The 13,467-nt window shown below is 49.5% G+C and overlaps 1 protein-coding gene across 5 annotated transcripts in view; it reads left to right on the top strand.

The window, feature by feature from the left end:
- TCF20 (transcription factor 20) overlaps positions 1 to 13,467 on the top strand; it is a 128,815-nt gene that overhangs the window by 41,771 nt on the left and 73,577 nt on the right. Inside the window, exon 1 of one of the 5 annotated variants that reach the window (XM_063322569.1) lies at positions 9,109 to 9,144. The exons of the other annotated variants lie outside the window; for them this stretch is intronic. The gene's annotated coding sequence lies outside the window, so the exon portion shown is untranslated. Of the gene's footprint in view, positions 1 to 9,108; positions 9,145 to 13,467 lie in introns of those variants that run through there. 5 annotated transcript variants of the gene reach the window in all.

The raw sequence follows: 13,467 nt of genomic DNA, 5'->3' as shown, positions 1-13,467 counted from the left end.
CTTTTGTTTTTTAGTATCAGGAGTTGATTCTTGAGTGTGCTGCAGCTATGTTTCTGCTGTCAGAGGTGAAATAACTGTCCTGATTTCGTCGGTGTAGATGCAGATAAATGTACTTGGAACTACAGAAGACTCATACCTTTATCATGTACCTCCTTTTGGAAGTGTCTCCAAGTACTGGTAGCTCCTTTTTCCTTCTTTGGATGGACTACTTTAAATCATTCATATTGTTGTGGCTCCCAAGGGTTTTTCCTTCCCCAAATACTTGGTTTGTAGGCAGTGGCACCAAGAAGTGAATAGATGTAAGTATGAGAAATATGAAGATCTGCAAAACCTTACTGAAAAAAGGGAAACCTGGCAATGCATTTCACAGCTGCCATCCCTAGTTAGCTGTGCTACCAGTAGTGATGAGGCAGTGGAGTTTGAGGTCATCTGTGGCTCGTTAGAGGAAACATCAGAATTTAGAAGAACTGAACACCTACCACTCATGGCTCCTGAGCAGTCATGAAAACTTGGTCTTTGTTTAGACACCTTATTGTTCGTTAAGCTTTTAGAAGATGCTTTCCCTATTTAGACTTGCAGCGATGAGGTATGGTATGATGCGTGAAAGACTAGGATCGGCGCTTCTGTCTTAGGGTACCTACTGCCATTAACATTTGTAGTGTTCCTCAGGGTTTTCTAACACCTTCTATCTTTTATGCATCTGTCTTTCAGAAGGTGAAATCTTTGGGCCAAAAATGGGCACAGTTTTATTATATAGGCATATTGATAAGATGAGAGAGAGCGGGACTGCTGAATGTTCCCATCGGAGTCCTTGGCAAAGGCATCTGCCAGGAAGGATTTGGTGATGGGTATTAGGATAATGAGCCATGGGGAGGTGGACGATGACTTTTCACTCCTTGTCACCTCTACTTTTCTTGCAATTCACGAGGTCTTCACAAAAAGGAGAAGCTGTTACTACTGCTGGCTGCACAACATGTAGTTCTCGGACTCTGCAGATGCTGTGTATAATATCTGCCCAGGAGTATTGCTTGGGAAGGGTGAAAGCAGAGAAGATGGGGTTTATTGTCTTTTATGCCGAGGTTTGCTCAGGTCTTGGTGGCTACAATCTCCAGAATTAGGTGGTTTGTGTTTGGAGTTAGGATATCGTCAGTGGGGCCTACTGGGGTAAACCAGCTGTTCGTGCACCCTAAAAATACCACTTTGTCTTTCCTCTGCCGCAGGGTGGTCGGGAGGGGGAACAGGACCGAGTGCAGGGCTCAGGGAGTGAGAGGGACATGGGGTGGGTGGGGAACGAACTTCAGGGAATGAGTCCGGCGGCTGGAAGGAGTTGGGCCCCGTTTAAAATGGCTGCCACCGCATTCAAGGGGCCATTTTAAGTGCCTGTTATCCTACTCTCACTTAAGGGTGCAATTTGAATGAATGTGAAGCCAACAAAAATGTTAGATTCCAGTACAAATCTGTTCTGATTTGGGGATTCATCCGAGTCCCAACAATGCGCAAAGTACTGCGGGATGAGAGGTGATATATTGTGGAAATGTAAGATATGAATTTTATATTTATTACTGACTTGGCAGGGTGCTTTTCACATCACCATTCTGGTACAATTTTGATTAGATTTTTATGCTGAGCATCGGAGAAACACTGCTCGTGTGTACGTAATTCTCTCTCCCTTTTGTGCTTCTCTTCTCTGATAAGGAGAACTCTGTGCTGATGAAAGAGACAGGGTTGACAGTCCTTGCACTGTAACGACACAGTTTAGACAATGCCAGTAAAAACTTACTCTGCCAGCCTGGAGGATGTGTGTTGACACAGAGCAGAGTGCCGCTAGCAGTGGGAGGACCGGTAAGTTTCTGTGCCTTGCCCAATTCCTGACCTCTGCAAGAGTTCGGAAGGGTGGTGGTAGTTTCTGTGATGTTGACGCGTAGAGGGACTTGTTCAGTGGTCCTCCGTCCATGTGCTGCTCTCATTTGTCACAAATTGTTTTCTCGTAAGGGATTTTGTTTACTCCCAGCATGTGCTGGCTCTGAACTAGCCTTGAAAGCAGATAAAATTCATCTGCAGATGGAGTGCTGTCTGTTCTCTCACAGGTACTTGTTTTCATTAAATGGGTAAGCATCAGGAAAATACCCTCCTCTGTAGACTACCTTACAAAGTCAGAGCTCTGGGGCAGTGGTAAATTTGTTGTGTATGTTTATATTTAGTTATTTATACAACCCTTGTCTTTTGTATAGAGCTTTTTACAAGCATTGATGCGTGTATTCCACCTTGCTTTGTGTCAAAACTAGTAGCATCCCCATTTTATAGGTCATAAAGAATTGTGTTGTGTGGTTCAAGATGGTGCAGAAGGTCTGCATTAAAACTGGGAACTGAACCGAGACTTTGGATTCTCGGTTCGGTGTCCAATAGCCAGGAAGAATGAGGGAGAAGGCAGGATGATATTTTGCTTATTTAAAGATGTATTTACATATGTTTGTGTTGAACCTGCTTCTGGAGATGAACAGCTTCAATGTTGCACTTTTCATTAGAATAATTGTTTTGAGAAGGGGCTTAAAAGGGTAAAATGTAGTAGTTTTTTGCATCTTCACCACAAACAGCATTGCAATTGTACTGCAGAAATGCGTTTGTGGCTTGTGGCATTTGGTGGAACCAAAAGGTTTGACTCAGTCTGATTTTGGCAGAGCAAAATGCATGAACAGATGATTGCCAGCAAGTTGATTTACCACGATGAGATTATAAATTGTCATCTGGGCTATAGTAGTTGACTCTGTGATCCTTCTTCATTGCAATAAGGAGTAAAACATTTGCTTAAACCATCAGGAGGTTGGTTGGTTCAGTGTTACTGTGACTCAGCTGGCAAATGGTAACTTGTTAGTCATGGTAACTCAATTGCTTACTTCTGTGTTTGCATCCCTTGGACTGATTTTGGTGCGTAGCCATTGTCAATGGAAGGCAAGTGAAAGGAAAAGCCTGGGAGTTACCTGATTGTAATCATGCCCCTCACTGCCAGCCTGGATAAAAGCAATTCTGTCTCCGGAGCTGCTGGCTGGTTGGAGAAAAGAAATGGAGAAAGATTTGTCTGGGTCTAAGCTGCTGCCCAACTAAAGTAAATTTGTCACCCTTATTAGAGCTGTGAATTCTATTATTTAAAGTTTTGGCAGCAAATGGACGAGGCTTAAGGTGGTGTTATACGGGTTAGTAGTTCATTCCCTACCCTCCCACAACTGGAAGAGTGGCTCTTTGCAGCAAAGGTGGAGAACCCTTCCCTTCTTGAGACCCAAGCTGGCCTTTCGGGCAGCCACGCATCAGCCCATACCTTTGTGTTATCCAGCAGTGATTTGTGAAGTCAGGGGACTCCAGCCTATGCAAAATGAACCTGTGGACTATGCTCAGCCCCTGGGCTGCAGATCTTCTACCTCAGGTATAAACTTTAAATTGCCCACAATGAGAGCCGCCTCTCCAGGAGGAAACCTTGCTTTCAGCATAAAACCACTACACACTTAAGCTTGTTTATGCAGGGAAGTTAGCATGCAGTAAGCTGGGGTGTGAGTTTATGGCTCCCTAGCTGTTCTGGACTATTTTGTGGGGGCATTTTTCATAGGCAATTAAGAGCTGAGCTGCTCGCTCCAGTGGTGAGTGAGAGTGGCTATGGCGTGACCTGGTGTGCAGTGCCCGGCGTGCTGTCTGTTCAGTCTGGCTTATTGCCCCCCTTCCCAGGGTGAACAAGCCCTTGGATAACTTCTGGTTCTGACAGGAGGCCCCTGTGGGATCGAGCAGCAGCGAGGTGGTGGGGTGGGACCGAGGAGCTGTGTGGCCAGCGGGGCTGTGCACCGCTGGGACACAGCTGGCTTAAGCGTGCCATGCACAAGGCAGGAACACGGGCAATGCAAGTGGAAAGCGCCTGGTTGGGGAAGGGGCAGCGTCCAGGAGGGCAAGGGGAGCGCTGGATCCCGCCTGGCTGCAGGTCATGCCGGTGCTCAGCGGAGGAAGGAGGGAAGCAAGTGCTGCCCACGGTGGACCAGGAGCTGGCATCTGAGCAGCCTCACCTCTGCCCTGACGGCCCTCGACGGCCCTTCCTGGCTGCCTGCCGCCTCTCCCCGGCTGCCAGCCCCCTGCCTGCTGGCAGGCACCCCATCCCCTGCCCAGGCCGGGAGGCGAGAGGTGGGCTGCAGAGAGGACCAGCTCCCTCGGGCCCTCGATCCGCCCCAGCAGGGCAGCCGGCCTCCCCCTGGCTCCCCGTGTCAAGCGCGTGTTTAAGCTTGTGCTAGTCTCCTGGACACCTTCCCGGTGAGTTTTCCAGAGAATGACTACAGATGAAATGCAATTAGACACAGATGGACTGGGGGGGGGGGGGGGAGAGTGGGGGGAGGGGTGGGAGATGAGCCGAGTTTGAAAATGGGGGGAGGGGAGCGATTAATTGCGAGGCCGTGAGGCAGACCGGCGCGTGCGAGAGAGAGATGTGTGCGAGGATCAGAGGTCCCCGCTGGGAAACGCTCGCTGGGCCGGGGCCGGGAACCTGAGGAGGTCTCTCTGCTCTCAACTGCTGCCGCCGCCGCCGTTGTGGTTGTTGGAGAGCCAGAGGGAAGCAGCAGGCATGTCTCAGGGATGATTAATCATGTATGGCAGCAGCGAGGAAGGAGGACGCGGTGCGCACACGGAGACCAGCCACCTCCCCAACCCCTGCACGCCTTTGGCTCGCTGACAGCAGTCTCTTCTGCTCTGAAATCCAGCCTCGGAGGAGGGCAGTCAGAAGGGGACCACGTTTTGCCTGAGCCAAGAGACGGCTCCTTACCCACCCCATCCTCCAGGAGCTTTGAGACTCGAGAAACTTACATCTCCTGAGTCTGAGGAAGAATGAAAAAAATGTGGAAGCAGGGAGTTGAGCTAGTCCAGGTGGGAGGAGAGGCAGACCCGACTGAAGGTTTAATTAGTGAGGAGCATGGAAAAAATAAAAGTGGGTTTGGCAACAGCAAGCTCTGAGTGCTTCCCAGTTGGAGAGGTGGGGACAGGGCACAGAGCAGTCCAGATTGGTGCAGGTGTCCCTTTGCCTCAGGACTTGTCAGCCTCCTCCTCTCCCTTCACACCCTGGCACTACCTGAAAAAAAATGAGATTTAAACATAAATTGGTTTCTGTTTGGGGGAAGGAGTTTGGTTTTAAGTCTCCATGATTCGACTTGTTATTGCTTTGAAGAAAAGCTTAAGAACTAGAAAGCTGCTTTTTTTTGTATGTGTGCCATTTTTTGAGAGGTCAGAGTCCTGCATGAGGAGAGTACCAGAAGATGAGACTATCAGAAACTTCCAAAGTAGGAGACACATGGTTAAACCAAGACCACTGGCAGGCCTGCAGCTCCTAACCAGGCTTTCTGGTTAACACTCGCCTTCCCTGGAATTTTTCAAGACCAGGCTGGATGGGGCTTTGGGCAACCTGGTCTAGTGGGAGATGTCCCTGTGCATGGCAAGGGGGTTCGAACAAGATGATCTTTTAAGGTCCCTTCCAACGCAAACCATTCTATGATTCCCAGTCTAAAGGCTGTTACCTGCGGTAATCTGCATGCACATCTTCCCCTTGCAATTTCCCCTCTCAATTTCTCCTGCAAGTAGCTGAAAGCGTCCCCTTTTCTCTGCATCCCCCATCAAAGCTAAGGCAATATTCTTCCCACTCTCACTATAATTTACAGTGAATTATGTCAAAGTGTTCATACTTTTTCCCTTTAACCTCAAAGACTTCCCTTTCGTGGACTGTAACGGTTCTTTTGGGGAGCTTTGGACTGAAGGAAGGTGTTTGATTATATTTTCCTGCCCCTTATTTCCCTCTGTTCAAGATTTGCTCAGACACCCTGAACTACAGTCTGTCACAGTCTCCTGTCACTGAGGTGGGATCTCTGAGCTAATTTTTGTAGGGTTGCTTGGATGTGCTGCCTTTATGTTTGTCTCTGCAAGATTGCTAGAAACTGTTATTTAATGCTTATAAACAGCTCCACATTTTCCATGTGCCATTTCCTCATGCAGTGCAGAGTAGTGGCCAGAATCTGTAATGTACTCATTTCTTTATTTTTCTCTTCTTTTTTTCTTAATTCTGATATTTAATGTGTAGCTAAGTAGTATTTCATAAAACTGTTACCACAAAGAAGCAAGGGGTAAGGCATACAAATTGTTCAGAGGCAGGACTGGAGTGGGTCTCTTTCGACAGAGTTAAGTTCGTTGCAAAACGTGTGCTGCAGAGCTATGGAAAGCTGGGGTACTACCAACGAGGTTGGAGGTACCTTTGCAGAGTTGTTTTGGGATCCCAGGATTAAAAAAAAAGCCATGTAGTTTTCCAAGCAGGATTGAAACACATTGGTGGCATCAGAAGCTGACAAAACCTAGAGCTGGAATAAATACTTAATGCTCCTCCCTGTGAGACCTCTGCTCACAGCCAGTAGTCATGGAAAACAGGACAAAACAGATGTGGATGCCCGAGTGAGTGAATAGTGCTCCTTTATTCATTGCCGTTGTGAAGCGAGGTGTTTTCCTCTCCTCACCAATTTGGGCAGCACCTCCTTTGTGGTGTTAGTGGCCTGGCGTGATGGTGGGAGGAAGGTGCTGGAACCAGCTGGCACATTACACCAGCCCAGCGGCTCTAATTCTGGGATTTGGGCAGCATAATGAGCTCCTCCGCTGAGGCCGTGTGGAGGGATGTCTCTGCCTTGCCTGCTGTCTACCTGTTTTGAACCGAGGGACTGGGAGGGTGTCTGTGCACTCAAGGCCGGTACATCGATGTTTTCATTCCAAGCTCTTCCTGAGATGGCTTTATCAAAGGACAAGCCACAAAGGACGGGGCAGTGTGTCCTCTGTCACCTCTCTTATGTCCACCAAGGGGGCAATGGGAGCAGAGGATCGCGCTAAGGCTTATCTCATGGCATATGTGATTTAAGAGGATGGAAGAAAACCGGGGACAAGAGGACATAATTTGCTCACTTGGCTGGTGGACGGGCAGCGAGAGGAGTGTGTTGCTAATTAATGTGAACTATTGATCATGTTTGGACGGAGGTGATGCTGTGATGGGGAGTAGCATCCACCTTTGCGCCATGGGACCATCCAGGGGGTTATTTAGTCTGTTTCCAGTACAGAGATCATTTTGGCGAGCCCTCCAGCTTTGTGTTGCCCTCCAGCACCAGTGCTGGTGGCGGTGGTGGGGTCCCTGCCTCCCTGGGGACCGCAGCTTGCCAGACTGAGGGGGAGCAGGACTCCCCCCATCTCAGGTGGCACCTTGGGGGGCTGCCCGGCCCCCTCCCCTGCCTGGGGACGCTTTCTGACAGTGTAAGGGGAGCTTTCGGAGGAGCCAGGGGCTGGCTGCCAGGCTGCCTTTAATTCCCCCAGCTGGCAAACAGGAGGCCTGTGTCGGTTGCCGGGGCAATGGCGGGAAGCTGTGTTAGTTTAATGAAGCATTGGGAAGGCTGCTGTTTATTTCAGGGGAGCGGGGGCTCTCTCGCCTGCCAGGATGCTCCCCCGGGGCGCAGGGGCAGCTGCCAAAGGGCTCCTAGGCTGCCGTGCCGCTCTCTTCCCCTCGACTGCCGCCCTCAGCCCTTCCTGGGGTGCGGAGGCCGGCGTCAACACAGCACAACATCCCTCGGCACAACATGTCTGCCTGGTCCCCTTCCACCCCAGCTCAGCCCATTTGGTGCCGTGCCCTCAAACTTGTCCTGCTCCGAAAGGGCCTGCCCCTTCCCAGGGAAGCCCCCCCTGCCCCACTCCTGCGTAGGAGGACCCAGTCCTCCCCCCACGCAGGGTGCCTCCTTCCCCGGTGCAGGGATGGATGCTCCTTCACCTTCATCGCCTGCCTGGGGTACGGCATTTACCTGATTGTGGTGTTGAAGTTACTCTGATTTAAGCAAATGAAGACTTGAAGCATCAATGTCTTCATAGTAAAGGTGACCTACAAAGGAGGGAGAGGAGAAAAAGCGGGGGTTGGGGGAAGCCTAGCGTTTATGCCCCTTTCCCAATGTCTCTTTATGATTTAAAAAGGAACGAATGTGGGGCTTGGGCTTTTTTATCCTTCTTTGCTTCTTTTCTTCCCAGCGTGTTATTTCAAGTACAAAAGGATTTCTGGGCTTGTTTAACCTCTCGGGGGAGAGGGGGGATTCGATGGACAACTCGAGCACTAATAGGCTTACAAGTATTCAGATAAAACTTCATTAACCGATTATTTAAAAAAATAAGCCGTATTCAGACCTGTTAAAAATCAAGGGAGTGTAAATGGGCGTGAACAAACAAATATTAGGTGGAGAGCTTGTTTGAAAGTTCAGTAAGCCGTGTCCATTTAACTCAAGGCTAAGAAAAAGCCTCTCAGGCCACAGACCCGTGAATTTTCAGCAAAAAAAATAATGGCAAAATAAGACTATTCTCTTGCAAAGGAAAAAAAAAAAAGGCCTTTTTGTATGTCAAACGATAGATGTATTTGGTAAAGATGTACAAACAGAAAGGCACCTGATGGGGTTTTTTCCCCTCTCCCCTCCACAGCCCCCCCCCTTTTTTTTCTGGTTCCCATTTAAAATGCCGTATAAATAAACGCTGTCCTGGATGGTGCTTCCCCAGCTGGTGTAGCAGAGTCTCCCCTTGTCCTGCAGGAGCAGCTTTCCTCATCAGCCCTTGCAAGACCAAATCCACCCCTTCCTACCTCCCCAAACACAGCGGCATGTTACCCACCCCGCACCTTGCCCCCATCCCTGTGCCCCGCTGCCGGCGCGGCAGCATCCCGCGGGGGTCTGCAGGTTGCCTGTGCCAGCCCTGCCATGCGGATGGGGGACCAGGAAACCTGTCCCTCGGCATGAAGCCCGCATCAGCCCAAACTCTCCCGACCCCCTGTTGCTAGCCTTGCCTCTCCGGCCCATTTCTCTCTGTACGTGCGAGTCCCGCGCCCTGCGGACGGCTGGTAATTAAAAAACCTTGGAGGGGGATATTATTGAGTTAACAGTAGTTATTTGTCAGGCTGCTGGAGGGGGGTGGGGGGGGGAGAGTGATCTATCCCCAGGGAAAGCTGCACTGACGAGGGGTGGGGGGGAGCAGGGGGGAGGAGGAAGTGGGGGCGAGATTGGCAGGTGACTGCCAGCTCCGACGAGATGACAGCGGCAGCAGCTCCGCCAGTCCCACTTGAACACTGCACTGCAGGTACTGGGTTAATGGGTGGGAAGTGGTGAAGAAGAATATCAGGGTGGGTGGCTGGAGGGGAGGGTGTTGGCGTGGGGGAGTTGATTTCTGCTAAACGCCAAGATAGAGATGACACTCTCTGTATACCTGTAATCATTAGACTTTTCATTCCCAAGAATATTTTCCTTCATGTAATTTTTTAAAATGCAGAGAAAGCTTTCCCCAAACCTGACAGTATTCTACCTACAATCACTTCCCGCTTGCCAATATTACCGTGCTCTACAAAACCGGTCTGAAATGCTGTACTATTTTTGACCATTTCTTTAGGATATTTGTAGTGAAATTTTAATTTTTAAGGTGCTAGGAATAGGCTCCTCAGTCCCACATCATCTCCATGTAGCAAGGCCTTTTTACTGAACGTGAGACTGCATTACAATCTAAACCTCACAATTTTCTTGTTTGATGATACTGACTATCCAACTAGAAAATTCATGTATCCTCCTTTTGCAGGACTGGCAGGTTAGACCTAGACTGAAGTCCTGATTGACATCTGCAGACAGCATTCTTGCTCATGCTCCCTCTCTCTCCTCTGTGCTCACGCTCTCTCTCTTTTTTTTTTTTTTTTCCTCTTTTCCCTTTCGGAGGGCAAAACATCTGTCTGCAAAGGGCTGAGGACACGCGCTGCACAGGGAGATAAAAGCAAAGAGCCCTCATCCCATGTAAGAGTTCATAGATCTGTAACTCAGGGGGCTGGCGACAGGGTTTGGCAAGGGTTGAAATCCTTCTGTCTTTCTCCCTTCTCATATGTTTGAGTTCGAAAAACAAAAACAACCGGGGTTATCTCAGATGTGCAATAGTGAGGATTTAGATGTCAGCTTCGCTATCAGCTTCATTCTTTGTGTACAAAGAGAGAAAGAGGATCACGGATTTGCACCTAAGCGACACAGAGCGATGCCTCAGTTTATCACAGCGAAGGAAGGCCGTGCTTCTCCCCTGCCAATACAGCAGAGTTAAGCCCCAAGGGCCTTGGGCAGGCGGCGCCTGGGTTGGAGTCCTGTCCTCCCCCTCCCTGCAGCGGGAGCCAAGTTTAAGGAATCGGCTGAGAGTTCGAGGCACACGTAGACCTGTGTGATCTGTAGCAAACAGAGGAAGGTCAAAAAAATGTCTCAGTTCTAATGCAGGTCTCCCTTCCGCTACCACCAGCCCCCTGTAAAGTGTTTAGCCATAAAAATGTTGCCTTTTCTCTTCAACCTGTCATGAGCGTGGGGAGGGCCACCACATACGCCTGTGCACCCGTGTCATTACAGGTTTTAGTCCTAGGTAAGATGTTCCGAGCTGTGAAAACGGCTCGTGGACTGGTCGCATCCAAATTAACCTGCGTACTAGTGCGCTTATCAGAAACGCCTGCAACAAAAGGGGCAAACTCCCTTTTATTTTCCAGCGCTGACATAGGCATGCTGATTTATATTACACTGAGATACATATTTTGACTGCTTGACAAAGAAAATCATACCCACGACAGCTTCTTGTCATGCAAGTAATCCTACTAAATGGAAGCATGACCAGCGCCATCCGTTTTGAGGTTTCTTCTGCGTGGAGGTTTCCAGCGTCCTGGTGTGGCTGGTTTCAGGGAACAGCGTTTTAACCTGGCGGCTGCCTGCAGTCTTCGCTGAACAGCACTAGGAGCTTTGGGCATTTAGCAGCTTTGAAAATTACATCATAGGCATCTTAAATGGTACTTTTCAAGTGCGCATTGGTTTTAAAGCTTAGCAGCCGGCCTTTTGGCCATATATATAGATCACACACACACTGAACTGCTTACTAGGAACGGCAGTTACTTGAATTCAAAGAAAAATACATGTTTCTCTCCTGCTTTCTTCCTCCCCTTTTTTGTTTTCCATGGGGAATGAGGCTCCCAGGGATGCACCTTCTGGTCCTTGACGTGCAGCGAGACCTTGAGCTGGACCGTGAACCTACTGGGCTGTCGGATTTGCTGGGGGTAGAAGGGGCTGGCCGTGTAAAGCGCTACCTGCTCTTCAGGTGCCGCTACGTTTTCACTGTTACTAGCCTGTGGCAGCAAGAGTTGAGATGCCTGCAGCCTTGCGCGGGGGTAGAAGGGGCTGGGGGAAGACACCAGCAGGAGACACAAACGAAACCCCTAGTTCAGAGCTCACAATTAATAGGGCTGAAATTTTGGGCAAGTGGCAGGGTAGCTGGAGCGGGTAACACAAAGCCAGCATTGGGAGCTCATTTTAATTTCAACCATCTTGTGCGTGTGTAGTTGGCTGTCTTTGTTTAAAGAACTTGGCCTTCAGGTAGATTTTATTTGGACGGCTTGCTTATCCAAAGAACATTAATGACTTTCCTTGAGGAGTTCCAGCCAGTACCTTTGCACCCCGGTTCTCCTCTAGCCCTGTTTTCTCTTTTCCATAATCTCCCAGTGCCCGGCAGCAAGCCTTTAGGGTACATGCGCAAGCAAAAGGAGCTTGAGTTGGGGAATTAATATTCCTGGAACATAACACCAGCAGCATGCACACGCTGAGGAGAATATTAGAGCTATTAGCGGTGGGAGTTTGGAGTGCATGCAATATCTAGATGGAGAATTCAGTGTGATTAATCTGCCTCTAAGCAGCAGCCTCTGGGCTCTGGGAATTCTGTGGCACGTTTGAAATCAGAACTTTTTTTAATTACCTTTCCGCATCAACAAAACAATCGCAGTTGTGTGAAAATAAGCCCATTCAGTCCCTGCCCTATCTCTTTTTTTTTTTTTTTTCTCCTTCTTTCTTTTTCTCCTTTTTGGATGAGACGCGCTGCCGAAGCCCTGACTATTTGTGGTCCCAGCAGCTCTGACAGCACTTTGCACAAGTGCAGAGGGACTTAGCCTGGGAGCCTTGGCCGGCCTCCAAGTCAGGTAATTGCATCGTGGGCCAAGCTGGAGCAAGCCCATGCTAGTCGGTGTGTGCATGTTAGATTCCTTCCTCTTCCCCCCCAGTTCTTTATTCCACTTCCCAACAAACGCCCGTGCCTCCATCTCTTCTTCCCCCTTCACCTCCTCGCCTTGCTGGCATCCCGGCACGCTGGCAGCCATGTTGCCTCCCCGACACAGGCGGGTTGAGGGAGGTTCCCCGAGAGAGGAGGAGTGGGATAAACGTGCAGCTTTCCCTCATGCAGTCAGAAGGGTGGGAAAAAAAATAATTAAAAATGATCAAAGGAGATTCACTCAGTATAAAAACGGTAGCAAAGTTGTGGCCAAACAACGAGCAAGACTTGGTGAAGGATACAAGATAGGATGGGGACCTGCCAGCTCGCAATTCATACCTTTTCCCTCCCTCTCACAAGTGGAGGCAGAAGGAGAGTTTATTCCTTCCATTGCAGCCTGTTTTATTGCTATACTGGCACAGAGAAGCCGTAAAACGACAGGGGAAATCTCCCCTGGTGCCGTGGCTGTGCCAGGGCTGAGGCGATGATGCCCTGAGGCGCTGGGATTTAGAGTCAGTGCAGGAACAGAGGCTTCAGCCATGGTGGAGCTCCCGCCTGGAAGAGCATCTTCTGGCCGCCTGGGTTTTACATTGGAAGCACATAGAGCTCCTGGGGTACAAAAATTGCCAACCACCGCCTCTCGCCCCTGCCCGCTGCCAGGCTTCCAGTGCCGCCGTGCAGGCTGCTAGCCCTCCAGGGCACCGCAGGCACCGGTGGGGTGCTCCCGCCGTCCGGCAGCGGCAAGCTGGGAACGTACCTGCCAGCCGGTTCGTGGCAGGGATCTGGATCGTTTCCTCCACACTTCTCGCTCGCTCCACATACAGATTTCCCTCCTGCTGCACTGGCAGGTTGCGGGAAGGGCAGGCTGAGATGGCAGTGCTGTTTTCTCCTCCCTTCCAGGTCGGCGCGGCGGTGGGGAATGCTTTGCAGGTCTCAGCGAGGGCAGGGATGGAGGCTGGAGAGAGGAGTGGACACACTGTGAGGAGCACAAGCTGTCTCCCCTTTGGCTCTGCAGTTCAAATAACTTTATAACATTGTCCGCAATTAGCGCTGTTTAATTTTTTTTTAATTTTTTTTTATTTCACTTGGCTGTGGCTGTGCCCTTGGCTTATCCCTCTGAATTCTTGGCCTTCAGGCATGATTAGCACAGTGCAAGTGTTTGAGCTGCCTTGCTTCAAAAGGAGAAAAAAAAAATTGCATTTTAAACACAAATAACAGATTTTATATTTTTTTTTGCTTATTTACCAACATGTTTGAGTTTGTGTTAAATTTTGAGAAATTGATTTAAAAAAAAAAAAATCCTCCGGCTGAATAACCAAAAAAACCCCCAAACTTTACACCCTTCCAGGTCACATTAAGCCACTA

The sequence above is a fragment of the Chroicocephalus ridibundus genome, chromosome 1, assembly GCF_963924245.1.
Source record: "Chroicocephalus ridibundus chromosome 1, bChrRid1.1, whole genome shotgun sequence".
Classification (NCBI taxonomy): domain Eukaryota; kingdom Metazoa; phylum Chordata; class Aves; order Charadriiformes; family Laridae; genus Chroicocephalus; species Chroicocephalus ridibundus.
Note: the sequence above shows the minus strand (reverse complement) of the source record. Positions and strands in the feature narration are given on the sequence as shown.